This window comes from Leptodactylus fuscus, chromosome 1, assembly GCF_031893055.1.
Source record: "Leptodactylus fuscus isolate aLepFus1 chromosome 1, aLepFus1.hap2, whole genome shotgun sequence".
Classification (NCBI taxonomy): Eukaryota; Metazoa; Chordata; class Amphibia; order Anura; family Leptodactylidae; genus Leptodactylus; species Leptodactylus fuscus.
In genome coordinates this window covers 91,636,116-91,661,765 of record NC_134265.1, presented here as the reverse complement: position 1 = coordinate 91,661,765, position 25,650 = coordinate 91,636,116, and the positions used below count along the sequence as shown (strand labels likewise).

General features: G+C 40.7%; 1 protein-coding gene across 1 annotated transcript in view; it reads right to left on the bottom strand.

Annotated features, from left to right (window-relative positions):
- The window catches only part of SH2B3 (SH2B adaptor protein 3), a 135,952-nt gene extending 110,867 nt beyond the window's left edge, over positions 1 to 25,085 (bottom strand). Inside the window, exon 1 of the mRNA XM_075273517.1 lies at positions 24,560 to 25,085. The gene's annotated coding sequence lies outside the window, so the exon portion shown is untranslated. The remainder of the gene's footprint in view (positions 1 to 24,559) is intronic.
- Positions 25,086 to 25,650: the final 565 nt, after the last annotated feature.

Genomic DNA, 25,650 nt, shown 5'->3' with positions numbered 1-25,650 from the left:
GAGATTAGCAACCATTCTCGAAAATAGATTTTCTTTTTCCCCTTTAATGTTTGGTAAGTGCTGTCTTCTATATTCATTACCCTGAGTTAATGTGTGAACAGTGCTCTAGAAACTTAACCAGTACCCATATTACAGTCCGTGGTACTCTGGACTCCTATGACATAACAATGACTAAAACTATCATTATACCACATCATGGGCTACTGTCACTCCAATAAAGTGAGGAAACCAAAAGAATGATAGATTCTCTAGATAATGTAGTTTGTACATCCAGTATTGTGCACTTGTCATCACTCAGCCCTTGACTTCAGAACAGCCCATTTGAAAATACTTAAACTGGACGTACAGTCTAAATGGTAGAAAGGATGATGTCCAGCAATCAAACGCATTCAATAAAACTTAACTTTTAATAAAAAAAAACATATTACAATAAAAACAGGGGATGCTGTATGCAAAAAATATAACCCCTATCGTGCATATAAAGTGTCTGGCTGGCGCGTTTCGGAGAAACTCGTCTCCTTATTAATGGGCGTCCTGGGCAAGGGAGACCTGCATGCAGTGTGGCATGTAATATAAAACATTGGTTCTTAGCCAAGATGTCTAACCCCTTGAGTATATGTGCTACAGGTTGATAACCACTGCATTAGATTGTTCTGGCAGGTGTGGTCAAATTGTATGTGTAACTTGTTTAGTTGTACTGGGGCTCACGGAGGACAGGGGCCCTGCTGGAAATAACTTATATAACTTGTGTATACATGAGTAATCTTTATACTTCTCGGAGGATCCAGCCCGACCCTCACTCGTGGACTTGGTAAGTATAATTTGATCGAACGTTGCCTACCCCTGAAACGAGCATTTTCCCCCCATAGACTATAATAGGGTTCGATATTCGATTCGAGTAGTCGAATATTGAAGGGCTACTCGAAACGAATATCGAACCTCGAACATTTTACTGTTCGCTCATCTCTAATGTTTATATTTTCTATTTATATAATTTTATGTGTGTAATATGTATATAGATGTGTAAATCTGTGTTTACTTTGGAGTAAGGATATGCTCACATCATGTTTTTCCTATACTGCTCATGAATTTGTTTGAAAAACAAAAGTGTTTGGTAAAAAAAGGATGCATACTGATGTCCTGGAAAGGTCATCCATTCTACATAGACTTTAAAGTTAAAAAAAAAAAAATAAGGTTAAGTTTCTGTCCATATTTATGCAGGGCAGGAAAAGTGGACTGACAAGTTTTCCTGTCCTACAAAAAAAACCTACAGAGACGTATACATTTTGAATACTATGTAATACAGATGTGTTTTGCATATGTTTTTCTCCATATGCATTTTTTCAAAAAATCTAAACGGACGCATGAGCTGTATAGTGAAAGCGTGATGTGAACCTAGCCTTAATCAATGACCTTTTTCTGCACTATCATAGGCATGAAGCAATGAAATTGATATCCATACTGAATTCCATTAAAGGGGTTGTCCCATCTCAAGCACCCTATCTATACTGGTACCTTATGTAAATTCAAGACTTTTCCTAAATATATTGCTTTAGAAATTCTGCTTTGTTTGCCTGCTATGTGATCTTATTCCTCCCATTATTTACACAGCGTTGCTATAACCACAGACCTATAACACAAGTGATGTCACTCACTCACTGTTTTGCCGGCAGGACAATCGTTCAGCTAATTGCAGTTATCTCTCTATGTAAATACACAGATAACACTGAGTCCATTCTGTACAAGCATGTGCATATTATCTGATCTGCCTAAGGATTGTGATCCTTCTCAAGCCCGTTCAGAAGGGGAAGGGAGATACAAGAAGTGAGAAGAAGAGACTGCAGGCAGACTACAGAACCAAGGAGATGGGAAAACCCCTTTAAAGTATCATTTTAATAAAATTGTGCAGCATGTTGCATAATTTTATTAAAGAATTTCTGATAGAATCTACAATGTAGATGTGAACAGAGTCTAATGTGTATATTCAAGTATGCATGGGGGGCACAGATACACATCATGCACAGGGGCCCTTTGCTGTCAGTGTCCATATCACATGGATATGTCATTCATGTCTGTTGTCTTTTCCAACCACGAAGCCGGGTAAAACATTATACATTTTTCTTCATCACTATTATTCAACAATTGTACATGCAATATACAACATTCTCTGTCAGCATATCATTGCTAAAATGATGGTAAGTAGTGTAAGATTACTGGTCAAATGATTGCAATCTTAATTATTTCAAGAAACATGACATTTCCGATGCAAATAGAAGTATTGTAGAGATCTAACATATTCATTTTACACCCACACACTGTTCTCTGTAAGTGCCCTTGAAAATGAGAAGTGCGCCTTAGTGTGGTCAAAGCTGGACACAAGCATAGATGTTCATGGTGCAAACAATAAAAACTAAGGGCTAGTTCACACGTGAGTATAAGGGGAGGTTTTTGACAGCGGATTTCGCGTCCAAAACCTCCCCTTATAATGGTGGTCTATGGAGACCGCCGGGCTTCTTTTCTCCGCTAGCGGCGGGCTGCTGCTAGCAGAGAAAAGAAGTGACATGCTCTTTCTTCAGGCGGAAGCCGCGCGGGCTGCGCCGCATGGCTTCCGCCCGGCTGCAGCACCCTCCATGTTGGCTCATTCATTTGAGCCGACAGCGGAGGTGAAAGCCGCGACCGCGATGGTCGCGGCGGGCGGGTTTTGACAAGAGAGAGACGCGGCTCGCCGCGTCTCTCTCTGTGTCAAAACCCGCGCGGGCAGTTCACGTGTGAACTAGCCCTAAGACTGATGTCTAACCTTCTACCAAACACATTGATACAATTGGTGATGTAACCATATCAAATGGAAAAAATACCTATAACAAGATTCTCTCCCCATCTTGTCTAAGCTTTAATGCTGATATTCATATCAATATCAATATCCAATGACTAAACTATTATCACATGTTGCTGCTATTAATCTGAACTGGCTAAAAATAGCCTTCTGCCTCAACTGGGATGTGAATTGTGTACTCATTACCAGACAGCATTTTGACCAAAAAAAAAAGTGCCATAAATAAGAAAAAAAAAAACACCTTGGCTTTAGTACTTCATAACTGAAGCCACCAAAGCATGCATATATCATCTTGGTACTGGTTATCTGAACTAGTGATAGAAAAGCTAACACACTTAATCTAATAGAGAGAGTGGCATCATATATTTACAGTAAACCCTCTCCAAGGTCTCCAAATCCTTATTGAGAGATATACGACCAGAATTCGGGAATGACACTGCGCTGACTCCACAAGCGTTTGATAAAAATAACGCACTTTATTGGATTCCAACACACGGCGTTATTTTTATCAAACGCTTGTGGAGTCAGCGCAGTATCATTCCCAAATTCTGGTCGTATATCTCTGGTTAACTACCCGGTGTGGGTGTCGGGTTCCATCAGTACTCCGTTTTTTACTGTCATAACACTCTGAAAGAACTGTTGGAGCAGACAGAAGTCGGTTGCTCAGTGTATCCATTTCTCATTATCTTCGCAGATCCTTACTGAGACTCGAATCATGTGATCAATATTGTTCTGCTATATATCATACATACTGACTATCTTCTTTGATAAGGCCTCTATAGAAGACCACTTTTCAATGGAAATTGTGGTCATTTCAGTATTTCTCACCCATCCAGCCATTATTAAGTGTCAGACATCAAATCAATTCCAGGCTACCTGGACACTTGTTGAATCTGAAGGAACTTTTTCATCCTTTGTTCCATAGACATTAAAATCAGGGCTGTAAAGTCAGAGTTGTGAAGTAGGGCCAATTTTGGATGGTGTTTGAGACAGGGGTAAAAAAAAAAAAAGTTACTAACTTTAAAATGAATTATTTTAAATTATATTAACCAAGTATCAATATTGTGTAATGTATTAGATGCTTAGATTGCTGCATATTTACTTTCATACAAAGTCAGTCACAAGGAACAAGACTTGAAGTTGGAGTTGGAGTAGCGCTGTGGGAAAATAGAGAGGTTGGAGTTGGTGGTTTGGCCTACTGATTCCACAGCCCTGGTTAAAAGAACACCTCAACATGGGTAGAGCAGTGGAATATAACCTATTTGGCATGATTTTAACATATGTAAAGATTTTTTTACTTACATAAGATCATAGAGTACCTGAAAAAGTTACGAGGCTTCTGAGGTATAGCAATGAAGGCCTGTATGTAGGACAGGTGTCATCACTGGAGTTCACAAGCTTCGGTAACCCCTTTCTCATGGACTAAGTAACTGTATCACCACCTGGAGTAGGCAAATTATGCTTGACTTGACTGAGAAGCTGATCCAAACAAAGGGTCATAGGAACAGAAGAGAATATTTTGTTATCCATATCCACCTAAAGTGAATTCCATTTAAGGCTGAGGCCTCACATTGCATAAACGCAGCTTTTTCTGTTGCGGGTTTTGTTGCATTTTTTCTTTAAAGCCAAGAATGGCTACAAAGTGAATAGGAAATATATAGGAAGTACTGATACTTCTATCTTCTGCTTAATCCACTCCAGGCTTTGGTTAAAAAAAAAAAAAAACAGCAAAATCTTCACCAAAAAAAAGTTACATTTCCACAACATAGGGCTTAGCCTGAAGCAGTTTTCCAGGAAGCTTAACTTTGGGCTTAGTTCCATATCACACTTCTTTCTCTCTAGTCTGTGACATATTTGACAGACTGCCCAGCCATCTTCTCTGTGTACAGAGAAGAGGGCTATTTAGCTATTATACAAAGCAGTGACTTGTTGGAGAAAACTCCTAGACACATGAACCAGTATCGGAATTCTAGAAGTCTCGTTTCCAGAAAAAGAGAATCTGATTTTATTTCTCCAGATAACCCCTTTAAATGCTTTGACGTCAATGTACAGTACATTGGGGTGTGTTTCCACATTCAAGTTTTGATGTGGTTTTGGAAGTCAAAAGCAGGTGTGGATCATAAGAGAAGATAAACTATAAATGACAGATGGTGCTTTTTTTTTTTTTTTTTTAATTGCATTAGAAACCCAGACCATGAAAATACAACCTATAGTAACCCTAATGAAATAACCCAAATATCTATGATACCTACACGAGTCAAGAAATATGAGGCAAATTAGCACCCCACGTAATATACATGTACTGAGACAGAATTAGGCCACGTGTTCAGGAGGTTTTAGAATGAGGACATTTTGCATAGTATATCTGTACTATTGCCCTTGAGTGGGCCCCCCAGTGTGACTTTCTATCGAAGCTGTCACTGCCAGCCAGCAAGTGACTCAGCATCCTTTCAGCCACTAGCCAAGCTTCCTCCCGCACATAACACAGACAGAGGCTGTACTAGGACTCCAAGCCCTCAGATGGGAGTGTGGCCTTAAGTACGTCACACAAAACACCAGCCTGAACGTGCAATTTACAGCATGGGGAGCGTTTCAGGATAAATCTCTTATATTCCTTATTAATCCAATTTAGTCATAAAACAAAGGACTTCCAAATAATTTTGTTATCGCTTTTTACATAATTCTTAATTTCTCCGAACTAGTTCAGACAAATGTTTTTGAGTTCTCCATATCCACAAAAGCTGGAAATAGATTTAAAGATTTTCTGGTCCAATATAAATTTCCCTCTGGAAAATAACTCATAGGATGAGAGATATCATATCTGTAAACTGCCCTTAGATATTGGGGTTACCTGCAGTTCAATGAATTTTTTAACTTTAATAACACATATTGGACAGTACGTTGGGTCTATAAAATGGTGTTTTTGTCTATTTGTGATGAGAGTTTTTTTCTGCTTTTTGTGATTTTATGATCTGTATTGTTGCATCTTGGAAATACTTATTTACTACTTACTTTTACATGGACATATGTTATACTTTATTACTCAGCACTGAATGACTCATTATCACTGACAAGGTGGCCACTCGTATCAAATCCCCAACCTATATGGATGTTGGATGTAATGTATAGACAATACCGGGTGGTATTCCTATGAACTAGATGAACTACAAAATTGTGTATTAAATAAAATAAATACTATAACTATATCGCAATTTCATTTCAATCTATTAAAACCACAACATATACAATATGTAAATACTAAAAATTTATAATACAATAATGCACAGATATTAAACAGAATTGACAGTAAATAAACATTAGATGTACAAAAACCAACAAACTTATAAAAATAAGACCATTAACAACAAAGTGCATAATGCAAAAAAATATTTTGACCCCAAGGTTACATACCACAGTCGCACTTACAAATGACGTAGAAAAGAAGAAATAAATGAAATTAAGTTTACTCTCAAATCCAAACCTTCGGACAGATCGTTCTTGGAGATTTCTGTACCTCTTTACAAATAGGTATAGTAGAGAAAGCATTAAGCTTCGGGGAGCTTTGGAGCAATTACACCTTTCATACTTAGACCACTAGAGGCATCTCACACAACACAAAGGATACCACTAATGATAATAATAGTACGTATGTAGGGAAAATACATACAAATAGTACATGAAAGATCAGTGAATGCTAGCATAGTATTTTGGCCACAGGGAAGTGCTGTTAAGTTTCATACAGTGAAATATATGTCATTTGGGATCCCTGCCTTCAGTTTATTCAAATGTTTCACAAAAGTGTGACTTTCTCAGACAATGTGTCTGTGAGAAACAACGAAAAAAACATGATGACATCCATGAACCCTAATACTGGTGCTACAGTGAACACAGTAAGAGTCAATAGAATCACTATGAGGTTTACCACGAGATAATAAAAATCCAGCTTGTTTTCTCTTATCGTCACATCCCTGCCTGCTCATCTTACCTTCCACCTACACACCTTTTAAATAAGTTGAAGTATGTGGAAACAAAAACTACAATAATAGTAATTAAAAAAAACTTCAAGCCCTAAAGCAATAATTTGCCAGGCTTAGACAGAGACATTTGGAAACTCCACAATTAGTTGAACCACTTGTTTTATTTATCTGGCTCCTGTGTGTGGAGCCTGTCACAGGGACTTGAAAGTGACCCAGTATATTCACTCTGACTTTGACTCTGACATAAGTCTGTGAATAGCTCCAGATTCCCTTCCTGCTCTGCCCTACGTCTAAAAAAAAGTGATGAGTGAGGCACAGAAGATAATAGGCGCCACAATTACACCAAGTAATGTGCTGTTTTTGGCCACTCGAGGTGTATCCACCTTATAAATCTGGACCACTCTGTTTGGGTATATATCAGCCATTTTATAACCTAATAGTTTTTTGAGTGGGCCAAAAACTAATTAACATGGTTAATTTATAAGGTCTAAATTTAAAAGGTATTTCTAGGGAGATGATTTCTGCAGTCTCTTCACTACTTACCAAGAACAGCTCCATACATTGTATAGTGGCTGTGACTGGTACTGCAGCTCAGCTCCATTCATCTGAAGGAGACTGCACTGCAGAATGTGCATGTGACCAATGGACGCTATGACACTGGACTGAGAAAAGGAAGTGGTGCTCAATATCATAGGCCCATAAAACCCATTTTAGGCTAAGGCCCCACATGTGGAAACACAGCTTTTTTTTGTTGCAGATTTTACTGCATTTTTTTTGAGCCAAAGCCAATAATGGCTACAAAGGAATGGGAAATATATAAGAAGTTCTTATACTTCTCCCTTCTGGTCAATCCACTCCTGGCTTTGGCTCATAAAACTGCAACAAAATCTGCAACAAAAAAAGCTACGTTTCCGCAACATGGGGCCTTAGGCTGGGGCGCCACATAGCATTAATATCACGATTTGGCTGCGACGGAGATATTGCGGCAAAAACCAGAGCGTTTTACAGTACCTGCTAATTGGATGGGATTCTCACTAAATCAATCTACACATGGCAAAAACAATTCATTTAAAAAACGCTTGCATTTTTGTAAATTGCAGCATGTCAATTGTACCTACGGGTGTGATCTGTACAGATATAATAGAAGTAGAAAGTCCACAGAGGAAAAAACTTTGCAGACTTTCTTTGAAAAGCGCTGCAGAAAAAGTCTTGATGCATTTCTACTTTTTGGCTTTCGCCCATTACGTGGGGCCTTAGCCATAAAGCAGTTATGTGGGGAATAACTCAGCATCGTATTCACTGCACAATACAAGCACACTTAGTAATATACATCCCAACACTGAGCCTTGTAACTGACCCTGCTCTACTCCTCAGAGTAGGGTGGATTTGGTCATGTGACCCAGAGATGGAGTGTCAGATGAGTAGATAAAAAGACAAGACTTACTCTGTGCAGCACTGTGAAAGTGTAAGAATGAGTATGTCAAGGGAGCAGAATGTATATTACCAACCGTACTTATAATCTGCAGTGAGTATACCGCAGAAAGTTATTATTTCTCACATAAACCCTTTAACTTCCAAATCCCTGCCCATATAGGGAATATTGACATCATACACAATGGTCCCATTCTTGAGACTGTCACTTCTGTGAGCCACAACAATAAAAACCAGCTCCAAATCTTGAGCACTCAACACAGGCATGTACAGTATAATATGGTCATTCTTTTATTTCAGTGGTTATTTTCACATTCGCCTAAAGGACCCTGTGTCACAGACTGCATGAAGAAAAACTTGGAATCCTGCACCAAGGGCATACCTCACTCTTGTTGCTGGATACATATTGAGATCACATTCTGCATCAGTCTGTGGCTTTTATCTTATTTGAAACAGCATGAGGTAAGCTGACCTTTTTTCTTTCTCTATATACTGCTGAATACTGTCACAGGTTCTATCCAAAATCACAGAACGACAGATGGAACAGAAAGGTGGAAAACCAAACAGAGACGTGAACTAAGGACGGGACCCCACTTTGCCAAAACGCAGCATTTTGGCAAATCCCATCCACTCATTGCAGAAAAAAATCATCCACGGAAATGCTCTAATTTTGTAAATTGCAGCATGTCAATTATACCTACAGAAACGCTGGTGTTTTCCGTATATGTATAATAGAGGTAGAAAGTCTGCAGAAAACGCTGCTGACTTTCTGTGAAAAATGCTGCAGAATAAAACACAATGCCTTTCTGCCACTGTCCTTCTAGCACGTTTTTTTTGCAGCAATTTGCTGCGTGGGGCTTTAGCCTAAATCACATAAGTGATCTACCTACTCGCTGCATAAGTGATCTATCCTTGACTGCATAAAGGATCTGTCTACTATCTCTCAGTCCCTTAACTGAGGCCATATGGTAAGGTGAACATTTCTATACACTTTTTGGAAAGCGGAGAGGCTGCATATATCATATGTATGTGTATACTGTATGTTTACATTCTAATATAACAGGAAATGCCATCTATACTCTACCACAATACCTTTGCTTAAATCTTGAGAAGCAAATTCCATTTAAACATCACTATTTTATCTTTAACTTGAATTGTTGGGGGTGGGTTATGATTAGAGATGAGCGAACAGTGTTCTATCGAACACATGTTCGATCGGATATCAGGGTGTTCGCCATGTTCGAATCGAATCGAACACCACGTGGTAAAGTGCGCCAAAATTCGATTCCCCTCCCACCTTCCCTGGCGCCTTTTTTGCACCAATAACAGCGCAGGGGAGGTGGGACAGGAACTACGACACTGGGGGCATTGAAAAAAATTGGAAAAAGTCATTGGCTGCCGAAATCAGGTGACCTCCATTTTAGACGAATAGTGGATTTCAAATCCGGGTCATATGAGAATGTGAACTTTGTGACTATGAGACAGGGATAGCTGTACAGGCAGGGATAGCTAGGGATAACCTTTATTTAGGGGGGAATGTTATTAAAAATAACTTTTTGGGGCTCTATCGGGTGTGTAATTGTGATTTTTGTGAGATAAACTTTTTCCCATAGGGATGCATTGGCCAGCGCTGATTGGCCGAATTCCGTACTCTGGCCAATCAGTGCTGGCCAATGCATTCTATTAGCTTGATGAAGCAGAGTGTGCACAAGGGTTCAAGCGCACCCTCGGCTCTGATGTAGCAGAGCCGAGGCTGCACAAGGGTTCAAGCGCACCCTCGGCTCTGATGTAGGAGAGCCGAGGGTGCACTTGAACCCTTGTGCACCCTCAGCTCTGCTACATCAGAGCCGAGGGTGCGCTTGAACCCTTGTGCACACTCTGCTTCATCAAGCTAATAGAATGCATTGGCCAGCGCTGATTGGCCAATGTATTCTATTAGCCTTATGAAGTAGAGCTGAATGTGTGTGCTAAGCACACACATTCAGCTCTACTTCATCGGGCTAATAGAATGCATTGGCCAGCGCTGATTGGCCAGAGTACGGAACTCGACCAATCAGCGCTGGCTCTGCTGGAGGAGGCGGAGTCTAAGATCGCTCCACACCAGTCTCCATTCAGGTCCGACCTTAGACTCCGCCTCCTCCGGCAGAGCCAGCGCTGATTGGCCGAAGGCTGGCCAATGCATTCCTATGCGAATGCAGAGACTTAGCAGTGCTGAGTCAGTTTTGCTCAACTACACATCTGATGCACACTCGGCACTGCTACATCAGATGTAGCAATCTGATGTAGCAGAGCCGAGGGTGCACTAGAACCCCTGTGCAAACTCAGTTCACGCTAATAGAATGCATTGGCCAGCGCTGATTGGCCAATGCATTCTATTAGCCCGATGAAGTAGAGCTGAATGTGTGTGCTAAGCACACACATTCAGCACTGCTTCATCACGCCAATACAATGCATTAGCCAGTGCTGATTGGCCAGAGTACGGAATTCGGCCAATCAGCGCTGGCTCTGCTGGAGGAGGCGGAGTCTAAGGTCGGACCTGAATGGAGACTGGTGTGGAGCGATCTTAGACTCCGCCTCCTCCAGCAGAGCCAGCGCTGATTGGTCGAGTTCCGTACTCTGGCCAATCAGCGCTGGCCAATGCATTCTATTAGCCCGATGAAGTAGAGCTGAATGTGTGTGCTTAGCACACACATTCAGCTCTACTTCATCAGGCTAATAGAATACATTGGCCAATCAGCGCTGGCCAATGCATTCTATTAGCTTGATGAAGCAGAGTGTGCACAAGGGTTCAAGCGCACCCTCGGCTCTGATGTAGCAGAGCCGAGGCTGCACAAGGGTTCAAGTGCACCCTCGGCTCTCCTACATCAGAGCCGAGGGTGCGCTTGAACCCTTGTGCAGCCTCGGCTCTGCTACATCAGAGCCGAGGGTGCGCTTGAACCCTTGTGCACACTCTGCTTCATCAAGCTAATAGAATGCATTGGCCAGCACTGATTGGCCAGAGTACGGAATTCGGCCAATCAGCGCTGGCCAATGCATTCTATTAGCCCGATGAAGTAGAGCTGAATGTGTGTGCTAAGCACACACATTCAGCACTGCTTCATCACGCCAATACAATGCATTAGCCAGTGCTGATTGGCCAGAGTACGGAATTCGGCCAATCAGCGCTGGCTCTGCTGGAGGAGGCGGAGTCTAAGATCGCTCCACACCAGTCTCCATTCAGGTCCGACCTTAGACTCCGCCTCCTCCAGCAGAGCCAGCGCTGATTGGCCGAATTCCGTACTCTGGCCAATCAGCACTGGCTAATGCATTGTATTGGCTTGATGAAGCAGTGCTGAATGTGTGTGCTTAGCACACACATTCAGCTCTACTTCATCGGGCTAATAGAATGCATTGGCCAGCGCTGATTGGCCGAATTCCGTACTCTGGCCAATCAGCACTGGCTAATGCATTGTATTGGCTTGATGAAGCAGTGCTGAATGTGTGTGCTTAGCACACACATTCAGCTCTACTTCATCGGGCTAATAGAATGCATTGGCCAATCAGCGCTGGCCAATGCATTCTATTAGCGTGAACTGAGTTTGCACAGGGGTTCTAGTGCACCCTCGGCTCTGCTACATCAGATTGCTACATCTGATGTAGCAGTGCCGAGTGTGCATCAGATGTGTAGTTGAGCAAAACTGACTCAGCACTGCTAAGTCTGCATTCGCATAGGAATGCATTGGCCAGCCTTCGGCCAATCAGCGCTGGCTCTGCCGGAGGAGGCGGAGTCTAAGGTCGGACCTGAATGGAGACTGGTGTGGAGCGACCTTAGACTCCGCCTCCTCCAGCAGAGCCAGCGCTGATTGGCCGAATTCCGTACTCTGGCCAATCAGCACTGGCTAATGCATTGTATTGGCTTGATGAAGCAGTGCTGAATGTGTGTGCTTAGCACACACATTCAGCTCTACTTCATCGGGCTAATAGAATGCATTGGCCAGCGCTGATTGGCCGAATTCCGTACTCTGGCCAATCAGCACTGGCTAATGCATTGTATTGGCTTGATGAAGCAGTGCTGAATGTGTGTGCTTAGCACACACATTCAGCTCTACTTCATCGGGCTAATAGAATGCATTGGCCAATCAGCGCTGGCCAATGCATTCTATTAGCGTGAACTGAGTTTGCACAGGGGTTCTAGTGCACCCTCGGCTCTGCTACATCAGATTGCTACATCTGATGTAGCAGTGCCGAGTGTGCATCAGATGTGTAGTTGAGCAAAACTGACTCAGCACTGCTAAGTCTGCATTCGCATAGGAATGCATTGGCCAGCCTTCGGCCAATCAGCGCTGGCTCTGCCGGAGGAGGCGGAGTCTAAGGTCGGACCTGAATGGAGACTGGTGTGGAGCTATCTTAGACTCCGCCTCCTCCAGCAGAGCCAGCGCTGATTGGTCGAGTTCCGTACTCTGGCCAATCAGCACTGGCCAATGCATTTCTATGGGGAAAAGTTAGCTTGCGAAAATCGCAAACTGACAGGGATTTCCATGAAATAAAGTGACTTTTATGCCCCCAGACATGCTTCCCCTGCTGTCCCAGTGTCATTCCAGGGTGTTGGTATCATTTCCTGGGGTGTCATAGTGGACTTGGTGACCCTCCAGACACGAATTTGGGTTTCCCCCTTAACGAGTTTATGTTCCCCATAGACTATAATGGGGTTCGAAACCCATTCGAACACTCGAACAGTGAGCGGCTGTTCGAATCGAATTTCGAACCTCGAACATTTTAGTGTTCGCTCATCTCTAGTTATGATGTAAAGAACTGAGTCCTCCAGCTAAACAAAAACCAGATCCAGAAAATGTCATAATGTTATGATTAGTGAAGTCTCCAAAGCTCATGTCAGAACGCGAGCATTCCTGAGGCCTAGAGGAAGCTTTACAGGACAAGTGTTTGTCTATAAGACACTGCTAGAATATCATCCCTGTCTTCATGCTTCATGAATATGAGCTCTACTAGTGATTTTCTTATTGTGCAGGCTAAAAGATAACATCATTCATGTTCTTGGATCAGAATACTTGAGGGCCCGGTCATTAAAGGACAAGCAATAACTCCATACAATATTATAGCTGCGGCATCATTTGTCTTCCCAGAAACAGCACTGCAATGTATTACTGATAACAGGGAGGACAATTGTGGAAAAAAACATTTTCATTATCCCGGTCTCACTTATAGCTTACATGGCTGACATTTAGGGCAGTGTTTTGGACAGCCCTGTTTTGCGTCAAAAATTGGAAGGGAATCCAGTCAAAGAGAAGAAAAAAAAAACCTTCCTCATAATACACATATGATATTCGCACGTATCACAATATTGTGTGAATAAATGGAAAAATGACAACCACATCACACACATGATATATTGTGATGTAATTGCACCATTTTTCTGCATGTATATAAAACCTGTTGCAACATTGTATTGTCACAAGGAGGTCGTCCTTATTACAGCTGTCTATGGATGCATTTGTTGTGTAGTATCTGCACGGCGTGAAGAAGGCGACATGATGCTAGAAAAGATAAAGTGACATTGATAAATTTTGTTTAGGACATAGACTTCATTTGGGACTCTGCAAAAATAATGGATTTCCATTACACAGTTTGTGCCCTTTTTGAGAGCTGCACCTCAATGGAATGAACATGTAACATCAAGTAACGTCATGTAACATGGAGCTTCCAGAGATCTCTGTACAGTGCTGTTCTCACTGTGTCACTCTCACAGAGCAAGAATGCTCCAGTCTGACATGGATAAGTCTTAGAGAAGAACAAAATGTTCACTACACGACTGTTGTCAATGTAAACATGTCACTGTTTGCACACTCATATCTCAGGCATAAAATCAATCACTGTGGTTTTTGTGAAAGTGAAACTATCAATCTAGTGGCAATGTTACACGGCATGAAACAGATCAGTGACAAATGTCTGCACATGGGTAAATAAAAAGGTTTTGGAGGTGTCTGATTTTCTGATGATGTCATTCTGTTTACAGAAATCTCCATTGTACCATTTTGACAGATTCGCTAAAATCACCTCTAACCTACCCATGTTATTTAATAAACAGTTTCTGTGGCCTTTAGCATCATCTTAACACACAACCCGAGCCAAAAATAACCTACTCTCAAAAGAAACCTATTACCAGGACGGCTTATATCTAAATGACAGTATTTGCAACATATTTTTACATTACCCTAACCCAATGCAAAACATGAAAGGAAACACCTTTGTATAAAGACTTAAATAAAGGGATTGTAGCATCATAAAATGACTTGCATAGAAAAAGTGACTGCTGTGTGAATCACATGACTGGGCCGGGGACCAATTCAGAACCTCTATTAAAAATGCAAGTGTCAGGTGAGTAAACCTTACTATTCCTTTTACTAAAGGGCAGAATAGTGAATAAATTAGTCACCAATGCAACTAAGAATTTGCAAATGGTACCAAAATTTTTCAGTCTTAGCGACAAACACTGCTGCCTCTTTAGGGCTAGTTCACACGTAAAAACTTCCTGGCTTATTTTGGTCCTGAAAAAAACCACTTCCTAATTAGGAAGCTTTTTTTTGACATTGCCAAGCTTTTTTTGGAGCTTTTTTTTGTAATAACCGCTTCCAAAAAAAGCCAGGCTGTTTTCCCCTCCCATATGAGGGAATGGGCTGAAAAAAACGCTAGCGGTTTTTTTCCGCGCGTTTTTTTGCAAAAAAACACATCGCTTATTTTTGCAAAAAAACGCGCGGAAAAAAACTGCACGGTTTTTGCCTCCCATTCACTTCTATTGCTTTCTTCAGGCGGAAAACGCCTGAAGAAAGGTCATGTCGCTTCTTTTTTCTGCTAGCTGAAAAATAACTAGCAGAAAGAAAAAGCTAGCGGAAAAAAAAAGCTAGCTGTTCACATAGGGCTCCATTGTAAAGGGGCTGATTTTGAAGCGAAATCCGCTGTCAAAAAACTCCCCTTTGCCCACGTGTGAACTAGCCCTTAAAAACAAACAAAAAACCCCCACCTTTTTCACCTAAAAGACAGACAAGTCACATGCTACACACTTCTACTAGGTGTGGACCACCCACGGTGCCTGGAGAAGAGGAGCTGGAGATGTCCCGAAATAATACGGCACATTACTTTGCAGGCATTTTCAGGATGTGCGGATTTTCAGGTGTGCAGCATGTGCCGTGTCTATCTACTAGGTCAGTAATCCGTTTGGATGCTTGGAAGGAATTGATCGGGGAGTTGGCAGTGCTACATGGTGGATGGGAGACTGTAATGGAAGATAGTCAATGAGAGATGGGGTTGTGGAAATATGGAAATAGAGGTACAGTGAGCCATGTGGGTGGTCTGGGGTATGTAAATGGAGGAATAATGAGCGATTTGGGTGGTTGGGAATAACTAAATAGATAAATGTGAGCATGAATGTGATTACTGGAGGAGGACATGATAGGAAACACATTTTGTGACTACTATTACTATTTGCTTACAACCTGCAGACAAGCGCTAAGTAGTTTGACCCTTTATGTCCCCAACTTATTAATGATTATAATAACATTAGCAATAAAAGATTGGAAAGCCAAATATCTAAGGAAACTAACAATTTTTGTTGTTGTTAAGTGTTATATCCTTGACAAGTGTTTCTTAATGTTTTTTAGCCGAATACCTCCTACTCAACTATACTACATCCAAGACTATGATCACACGCTGTGCTGCCCATTACAGTGGGAAGATGCTATAAATACCCCCTAGAGACATACAACAGGATACACCAACCAGATGTCTTATTAGTATAGAACTACAGCAATGGTGCTAGAAGTAATATGTCCTTGGCGGTCAGTTTTACATTCTCTTTTCTTCTGGGCCCGATCAAAGACCATGCTGCATCATTTTTTCTTATTTTTATGTTAATAATAATAATAATAATAATAATATTCTTGTGAGGAGATTGAGGCCTGGTTTACATTTGCATTCGGTAATCCATTCAGGGAGTCCGTATGGGGACCACCCCGAATGGACTACCAAACGCATTGGCAAGCGGTGTACAATGAAAGCACACGGACCCCTTAGACTATAATGGGGTCCATGTGCCTTCCTCACGGTGTCTGCACAAATCATGCGGGCATGAAAGTAGATCGTGAAGTACTTTTCTGTCCGCATGTTCCATATGGAGACCATGCGAAAAGCACATGGACCCCTTTATAGTCTATGGGGTCCGTGCGTTTTCACTGCACACCGCTTGCCAATACGTTCGGTAGTTCGTTCAGGGTGGGTCCCCATGCGGACTCCCCAAACGGATTACCGACGCAGAGGTGTACCAGGCCAGAGCCTGACTTATCTTTAGACCTATAACAAAAGAATTGTCCAGGTGACCAAATATTTCATGAGCAAATGTCTATATTCTGTTGAGGATATTTTACAGGTTAGACCCGGTTCACTTCTGCGTTCAGGTTTCTGTTTGGGGGGGTCTGCTTGGGGACCCCCAAATGGAAACCTATATGCAAAAAAAACTGGTTACCTGGGAAACTTATAGTCCCCATAATAATAATAGACTATAAAGGGGTCCGTGTGGTTTCCACTCAGTTTCCACACAAAACATGAGGACTCCCAGAACGGAAACCTGAACGCAGATGTGAATCGGGCCTAACAGGATGTCCTGTATTCATATGAACTTCAGGATATGAGTGGATGCAAAATGATTCCTCCTCTTTCTAGCATTAACATACCAAACACTGTATGAGGCGCAGTGATGCCTTCTTGTATGCAGGAAACACAATTTTGTTAAGCCATTCATCTTTAAATATTACAACTATATATTATGTTTTATTTTTCTTACTTGTATAGTGCCAACATATTCAGCAGCACTTTACAAACACTCAGTCACTAGCCCATATAGGACTTACAATCTCCATTCCTATCAGTATGTCTTTTAGTGTGGGAGGAAACCCAGACAACACAAATGCAGGGAGAACATACATGCAGCTGCTGTCTTTGGTCAGATTTGTACATAGGACTCCAGTGTTATAAGGCAACAGTGCTCACCACTGAGACAACGTTTAAGGCCATTTTAGATACTACAGTCCTATGAAAAAGTTTGGGCACCCCTATTAATCTTAATCATTTTTAGTTCTAAATATTTTGGTATTTGCAGCAGCCATTTCAGTTTGATATATCTAATAACTGATGGACACAGTAATATTTCAGGATTGAAATGAGGTTTATTGTACTAACAGAAAATGCGCAATATGCATTAAACCAAAATTTGACCAGTGCAAAAGTATGGGCACCTCAACAGAAAAGTGACATTAATATTTAGTACATCCTCCTTTTGCAAAGATAACAGCCTCTAGTTGCTTCCTGTAGCTTTTAATCAGTTCCTGGATCCTGGATGAAGGTATTTTGGACCATTTCTTTCTACAAAACAATTCAAGTTCAGTTAAGTTTGATGGTCGCCGAACATGGACAGCCCGCTCTCAAATGATCTGAAAACAAAGATTGTTCAACATAGTTGTTCAGGGGAAGGATACAAAACGTTGTCTCAGAGATTTAACCTGTCAGTTTCCACTGTGAGGAACATAGTAAGGAAATGGAAGACCACAGGGACAGTTCTTGTTAAGCCCAGAAGTGGCAGGCCAAGAAAAATATCAGAAAGGCAGAGAAGAAGAAGATTGTCAAGGACAATCCACAGACCACCTCCAAAGAGCTGCAGCATCATCTTGCTGCAGATGGTGTCACTGTGCATCGGTCAACTATACAGCGCACTTTGCACAAATAGAAGCTGTATGGGAGAGTGATGAGAAAGAAGCCGTTTCTGCACGTACGCCACAAATAGAGTTGCCTGAGGTATGAAAAAGCACATTTGGACAAGGCAGCTTCATTTTGGAAACAAAAATTGAGTTGTTTGGTTATAAAAAAAAAGGCGTTATGCATGGCGTCCAAAAAGAAACAGCATTCCAAGAAAAACACATGCTACCCACTGTAAAATTTGGTGGAGGTTCCATCATGCTTTGGGGCTGTGTGGCCAATCCCGGCATCGGGAATCTTGTTAAAGTTGAGGGTCGCATGGATTCCACTCAGTATCAGCAGATTCTTGAGAATAATGTTCAAGAATCAGTGACGAAGTTGAAGTTACGCCGGGGATGGATATTTCAGCAAGACAATGATCCAAAACACCGCTCCAAATCCTCAGGCATTCATGCAGAGGAACAATTACAATGTTCTGGAATGGCCATCCCAGTCCGCAGACCTGAATATCATTGAACATCTGTGGGATGATTTGAAGCGGGCTGTCCATGCTCGGCGACCATCTAACTTAACTGAACTTGAATTGTTTGTCCAAAATACCTTTATCCAGGATCCAGGAACTGATTAAAAGCTACAGGAAGCGACTAGAGGCTGTTATCTTTGCAAAAGGAGGATGTACTAAATATTAATGTCACTTTTCTGTTGAGGTGCCCATACTTTTGCACCAGTCAAATTTTGGTTTAATGCATATTGCGCATTTTCTGTTAGTACAATAAACCTCATTTCAATCCTGAAATATTACTGTGTCCATCAGTTATTAGATATATCAAACTGAAATGGCTGTTATAAACACCAAAATATTTAGAACTAAAAATGATTAAGATTAATAGGGGTGCCCAAACTTTTTCATAGGACTGTATATATATATGTGTCTCTGCATAGTAACATACCATAGCATTGTGCGATAGACAACTAATTATGAATGATATGTAGAACAATTTTGCCGTTCTATTTTGACCTACTAAAAATGAAATTATAAAAAGTTCTATGAGGAAATAAACTGAGACCTAAGCCAAAATGCAAGACTCCCACACACTACATAACAATGATGAAGAACATCCAAAAGTGTGCAACCATAGGAATCATTACTTTTACACTGCAGATTGGAAATGTCCACAACACTAAGGGCCCTATCAGAAAGCTTAATATTCAGGGCTATTATTGGCAACGAGCGATTCTAGGAACGTCAGATGAATAGTGAGCAAGGTGTTGTAGACTCAGGAACAATTTTGAGTGCAAAAATTTACGGACTTTCAGTCCAGCTTCAAAATAAAATGATTTCTTTTTATTATATGATACAATTTGTAATATTGTATCATTATTACATGCATGGTTTCTTGCATATTTACTTCCATATGAATTTAATCACTAGGTTTTTAATTCATTATAGGATCTTAACTGCTTCTGACTGACTATGGCTGGCAGCCATTATGAAAGAGTCAGGCTTAGATCAGCAGTCGTAGTTGGAGATGGCCTACTGACTCTATAGTAAACGCTTGCTGGTCAGTGGATTGCATCTTCTATGCAGGATAAAACATGCAGATTACCAGCAGTACATGTGATCACAACATTGATACTGATAATCTATGCAGCCGAATGGGGCAGAAGTGATTGGGGTAGAGCTTGATACTCCTCTATTCATTTTGCTTCACTGTGTGTAGCTGGCAAACAAATACTGAGCAACATGGTCCACTTCTGCAGGCCAAAATCTGACTGTGTAATACAGCCATACTATCAAGGGTAGACAAAAGACATACCGCAAGTTCATTGTCCATTTCAATGTAATTTCAATGTTAATTAAATGTTTCACTGGTTTCTGCCCTCATATTTGCCTACACATAAAAGATAGTATGAGACAAAAAAAAATAAACAATACTCGTCTGTTACAAGCCCCGCTGCCCCACTGAAGCCAACCACTGGTCACATGCAGTACATGTGTGACAGCTGAGGCCTGGGAATGATGTATGTGATATCCCAGAATGGGTAAGTACTGGCAATTATTTTAATTTATGCCATCCCCTAAATGTAGCCAGATTTCATACAATTCTGGACAACTCCAAGGAATTCATGAATGGAAACATCATTATTACAGTAAGTAGGGTAAGTGTGAAAAAATGTACTTTTAGTAGGATTCATTTTAGAATTTTATTAGGTCCCATGACTGTGACGTGTTGGTAAAATTTTTCTTATACACTAAGCTGCACTGTGATAGGAGGAGCACAAAAGGAAATAGACACCTCTACTTTGTGGAATACTTCTTTCCATTTGCACTATTCAGACAAGTCCTAATAACAGGTCCTAATACCATTCTAATACGTATGTATTCAGGCTGGGACCATACTACTGCATCTCAATGTCACTAATACATGTGTATTCAGGCTGGGACCATACTATTGCATCTCAATATCACAGCCACTGGTCCTAATAACATTGTAACACATACGTATTTAGGCGGGGACCATGGTCATACTACTGCATTTCAATGTCACAGTCAAGGGCCTTAATAACATTCTAATACATATGTATTCAGACTGGGACTATACTACTGCATTTGAATGTCACATTCAAAGTCGACTGTGGTTTTATTTAATTGATGTGTAAATTTCAGTTCACATAAGCATTGTTTAATCTGTTCTTCTGTACTGCCATAGGAACAGACTGAACAGTAAAGAAAAATTTGTCTAATGACTGATACCAATGAATCCTGAGGGACCCCCTTTTATTCTAATGGGGTCCATTGGGTATCCATTATGTTCTCTATTATTTTTCCACACAAAAAAGTCCTACATGATATTAGACAGACCCTCCTCCGATGCAGATATAAATATAGCCTAATACGCATTCAAGTTTTTTAACACACAATTATCTAAAATGCCTAACCCTTTAAAAGGGTTATCATACAAAGAATATGGTTTACAGTGAAATTCAACTCATAACTATAGTAATGTCCCAAGAATTATAACTGCACCACCTGCTGGTTCTGTAGAAAAGCCTTTCTGCGTCCACCACAGTAAATGTGGCTATGCAGAGGAATTCCTTGTGTGGTAAGCTGGCTGTCACTGAAGAAGCAGTATTGTTCTTTCATAGGAGATGCTGAGCAAGTGACGAGAATAAGACAGTGTTACTAGACTTGCTTAGTATCTCCTCCTGCTTCAGAATAGCCAGCTCTCCCCATTAGGGATCCCTCATCTAACAAGTTGTGCTATTATAACATAATTCCTGTAATTTATAACAATATAAGCATTTATTCAGTATAAATACAACAAAATATTCATAAATATGGACTGGATTTAACTGTAAACAATATATTCAGTGTGATAACCCCTTTATCCCAATAGTAACTGACATATAGAATTTATACATTGGTCACTAATGGACATTATTACGATACTATTGACTTTCTATGTTGATTGGTTTGGAATAGTGCAAGGTCTCTTATATTTTGTGAAGCAGGTGGGCGATTGTACTCTCACAACTGGCCATTTGCTCCTAACAGATGGGATCACAATGTTCCATTTAAATGTTGTGGTCAATAACAACCACAGCATTTTAGAGGTTTTGTAGGGATGAGGCACCCTCCGAAATGCGAACGCAGGATTCTCATGTCTTTACATGGCAGCTGGGGGCTAATGAAGGTCCCCAGGTCTGTCTTCTGTATATTCCTATTAGGCCCTGACAAATACATGGCCTAATAGGCTACATGTAAGAATCCCCTGAACTGAAAAATAATTTGCAAAAATGTAAAGTTCTATAAAAAAAAAAAACACAAGTCATAATAAACCATAAATCCTCCATCCTGAAATGTTTAGTAAATAATAATAAAAAAAAACATTTTGAGTATTGCCACATCAGTAATGACCTGAACAATACACCTGTAATTATGTTTTACTTGCACAGCTAAATATGTGAAAAAAAATGTAATACCAGAATTACAATTTCTTCAAGCAATTCCGTTAACACACATATAATTAAGTTATAGGTCTTGGAAAAGGACAATGGAAAAATTTTTTTATAAAAAAAAAGTTTTTATATCACTATAATTATTAGAAATGAGTGAACACTATTCGAAACAGCCATTTCGAATAGCACGCTCTCATAGAAATGAATGGACATAGCCGGCACGCGGGGGGTTAAGTCTGCGTGCCGGCCGCTTCCATTCATTTCTATGGGAGCGTGTTATTCGAAACGGCTGTTTCGAATAGTGTTTGCTCATCTCTAGTAATTATATCAACCCGTTTAATACATTTATCAAGTTATTTAAGTCACACAGTGAATGGCCCAAAATCTATAGCATAAAAAGGCAATGGAAAAATTGATGTTTTCTTTTCTATTTCTTCCTAGAAAGAGTCAATAAAAATTACCCAATGACATACTGTATATCTATTCCAAAATAGTATCATTAAACACTATAACCTGTCCTGCAAAAAAAAACAAAACAATCTTTTATGCAGTTACATTGAAGGAAACAGAGCAAAATAGGTTTTGGTATGTGACAGCGGAAGAACGCAAGAAATGGTTTGGTCCTTAAGGCCTAAAACAGGCTGGTCACTAAATGGTTAAAGATGCTCTAACATCTGGCTTCCTTTCTGCGTCCTTCTTCAGGACCAGATCCCTGCACCTAAAACAATATCTTTTTCTATTTCTTTTTTGTCTTTACAAAACGGTAACTTTTTGCAAATAAACTTTTTAGTCCTGAAAACAAACTTTATGTTAGATGAAATACAAATAATGTGTTGTTGTTACCGCACAAATGACACTTGAGGTTTTATGTACCCTGGCTAGGGAGCTATTGGGGGAAATCCCTCAGAACTGATTAATGCTATGTCTGTTTGTGACTGGCTTCCTTACAAAGATACGATCAAACATAAAAGAAACATTTTACATCTTTGCATCCTGTTAACAATTCACTTGTCATTTAGTTGCAAAAACCCAGGTTCTTTGCAGTAAGCAGCTTCTGACACAACAAGTGAAGCATATGATCACTTTTCTATAATTTGCATCTCAATGTAATCTACACAAAATAATAAGAAACATCTTACTACTGATTCTGAGATAGAGTACCATAGGGCTATATTCACAATACTGTTTTCTGCTAATGGAAGCAAACTTGTCAGGCATCTATCTCTCTAACAGATTTTCAGATCTTAAAGTCAAAAATGGTGCAAGGAAGCAAATGAAAGTTACATTAGATTTTACATGTGGATTTTGGATTTATTGTGAATTGTAATTTGGGGATCAAACGTGAACGTACGTACTAAGATCATCAAGTCAGCGAGAGCCCAGTCACAACTCCACTACTTGTGAGAATTCATTAAACTACACCATTCAAGGTGCATAATAAGTAACTAAAGTAGCATAAATACTCAAAAAAGTATACAATCAGATCATTATATATGCAGAGATGGAAAACTAGCCATCCACTGCATATACACATTTGCCTTTTCAAATACATTATATAAATATGAAAAGACTTATGTATGCAATATAAAAAGGTGTACATTTATGGCGGATTGTGTCCCTTGTCACATCCAGTTTCCTATTATAGGCTAACAGTAACGTGAAGGCCTAAAACTATTGCAAGACACGGCGGCGCTTCTGCAGTAACAGTATAAAGAAGCTGGAAACATAAACTCAGTAACCTTAACATTCTTCTATGAGAAGATAAATTTGCCTCCATACGTCCGGAAGCGTTACCATGAGCTTCCTGATTCTGACATATGCGAATGTCTGGGTTTATCACAAATAACATAATTTCCCACTGTCCACAAATAACCCATTTATAACAGTGTATGTGAGACTTTGCTGCATGCTAGGGTTTTCTTAAAGGGGTGGTGTCTACTGGTCAGAACAACAAGACAAGCAACTTGGAAAAGATCATAAAATTCATCACCTCAGAGCGGATGTTACACTAAGTTCCCTGACAGACATAGAATGGGTCAAGTATAGAAATATAGGACCTCAGCCATGCGATATATGCTTAACTGTGTCCCGCAATGGCAAACATGTCTCAAGGCGACAGGACAGAAGTCTTAGCCTCTGAGCCCTGTCCCTCCCTGTACAACATGAAGGAGCTCAGTATGAAGAAGTGCTTAGACGACACATATGGAGCTCAGGCCTGACATGTAAGCATGTGCATGTTGTGACACCCGTGTGTTACCTCCACACAGGGACATGCTGCTGGCCTGCCTGTCTGAGGTGAAGTACTCCATTACCTCAGCAGGACTTACACATAGTAACCGTGTGGAGACATGGCAGCAGCGGTATTGCCTTGCACAGGGGACTATTACACCTCATGTCAACTTCAACTGTGGCTTTTCTGCAGCGACTCCTGGTAAATTCTAACGCCTACTATATCCTGACAGAGGGCAGCATGCTTGGAGTTGTAGTTTCACAATGACTGTATATATATATATATATATATATATATATACAGTGTCCGGGTGCAGTAGTAGTTGGGTCACACATGCTCTCACGCTCTGTAACTCTGGTGGTTGTGAAAGGGTTAAGGCTCTTGTGTTACCTGCAGAATCCTTTTTTCTTCCGATCCCCCATGTTGTGTCTCAAGCCATAACTTCCCAGGGACAAGCGAAGTAGCAGCCACCCTCTGCGAGCAGATATCAGCCCCTTGCTAGACGCCCAGCATGTCAGCCCGCGTACAATGTACAGCTATGGGTAGAATGTATAGGCACCAGATCCCAGGTCACAATCCGAGGTAGATCCCAAAGAGATCAGGGAGTCGTTGCTGCTAGATCCTTGTTGCTGGCTTGCTGAGCCGCTCTTCCCATGCTGAGAATGATGTGTTATGTAAAAGCTGCAGCAGGATGTGGGATCTACTCTATCAGTCCTGCAGTGTCCTCTGCATGTGGCGGAGAGAAAGCAGCAGCAGCTAGGTCACAAGTCACACGGCCTGACAGAGCTGTCACTGGAGGCCACAGTGCAGGACAACAGGACAGGCGTGCACTGGAATGTAAGGAACGTGAGGCTGCACACTGCACTGCACACAGTGCCAGGACACAGGGGAGCCCTGCACTAAATCTACTGAGGTGATCTACACAGCCTGTGCTAAAATGAAAGTGACTTCAAGTCTCTCTGACCAGTAGAGGGAGGAGCAAGGACTACACACAGCCCCTTTAACCCATACAGGACATGAAGACAGGACAGCCAGCTCTCTAGACCTCCTAGTGTACTCAATATATTCAAATTCCAATGAAATCTAAAAATGGATAATACGGAACTCCAATACCAATACCTATATAATACATTAATAAACTATGGGAAAATAAATAAAACAACTACATACATCTGATACTTACTCATGTACTTGTTGCAGGGCCCTTGCAACTAAAGTACTTGTAATATCATATAATGGGCAAATCCCAACAATTCATATGATATATAAGAACACAATCGTGTGCATGGACAGACAGTGAGAATCAATGAATAAAATCCAGTTTGTAGCAGTAACTTGTATAGTGAATAACTGGTTCATATATAACTTTAATTGTACAGAGATTCATATAGTGAATAAGCAGGTCATATGTATCTCTGATAGCTGTCAGTGAACAGAAACCATTTATGTCAGCATGTGTGAAGTAAACAATCTGTGCAGCT